Here is an 868-nt window from a genome sequence, read left to right on the forward strand (position 1 = left end):
GGGGACTCCACCACTGCCTTGGGCAGCCTGCGACAGCCCTGCACAGCCCCAACGGGGAAGAGATTCTGCCTCAGGGACAACCTCAACCTCCCCTGGTGCAACTGGAGGACGGTTCCTCTCATCTTCATGTCTGTGTGTGGTGGCAGCACTCTGTCACCACCCCTTGGGATCAGGGCTGGGTCCTCCACACTTCCAGCTCTACAGAAGTGAATTTATCCCCTTGAACCTAGTAAGGAAGATGCTTTTCAGCTCAACTGGGACTGGCCAAGCCCTGGTACAGATGAGTTCCCATCACACATGGGGGTGCAAGGGCTCCACCAGGACACAGTAGGAGCCAAAGAGACAGATCTGCTCCCTGACCACAGGGCCACAGCACCCACCCTGGGGAAGGGACTCCCCCTGCCTGCCCCACAACTGCTGCTGGGCAGTGAAGAATTCAGCTCTGCAATCAGCTGCGGCTCCCGGCGCAGGGGGTCACTCAGCCAGGAGATGGCAGTGGTGGCCAGGCCAAGGCAGGACCCCTGGACGGGCAGGGGAAGGGGTTGGGGACTTTGTGCCCTTGGGGTGAGTGTTTCAAGCAGCAGAGGGGGGAGTTGCTCAGTCTGTGGCTATAAACATCCTGGTTTGGGGCTGGGCAAAGGAGCGGGACATAAACCCCCTCCAGATCTCCAGATCCAGCCCTGTAGCGGTGGTGGGAGTCCAGGTCTTGGTGTCCAACACCCTCATTTACAGATACCTGGCCACAGTGTTCCAAGAAGCCAGGGCTGCCCATTTTGTAGGAAAGACTGGGAAAGGATGGGGATGCAGGATGGCAGCTGGGGAAGGAAGGGGAACGGGGGGTGAGGAGGGGACGGACCCCAGGGCACTG

The sequence above is a fragment of the Buceros rhinoceros genome, unplaced genomic scaffold, assembly GCF_000710305.1.
Source record: "Buceros rhinoceros silvestris isolate BGI_N320 unplaced genomic scaffold, ASM71030v1 scaffold17819, whole genome shotgun sequence".
In the NCBI taxonomy this organism is placed as follows: domain Eukaryota; kingdom Metazoa; phylum Chordata; class Aves; order Bucerotiformes; family Bucerotidae; genus Buceros; species Buceros rhinoceros.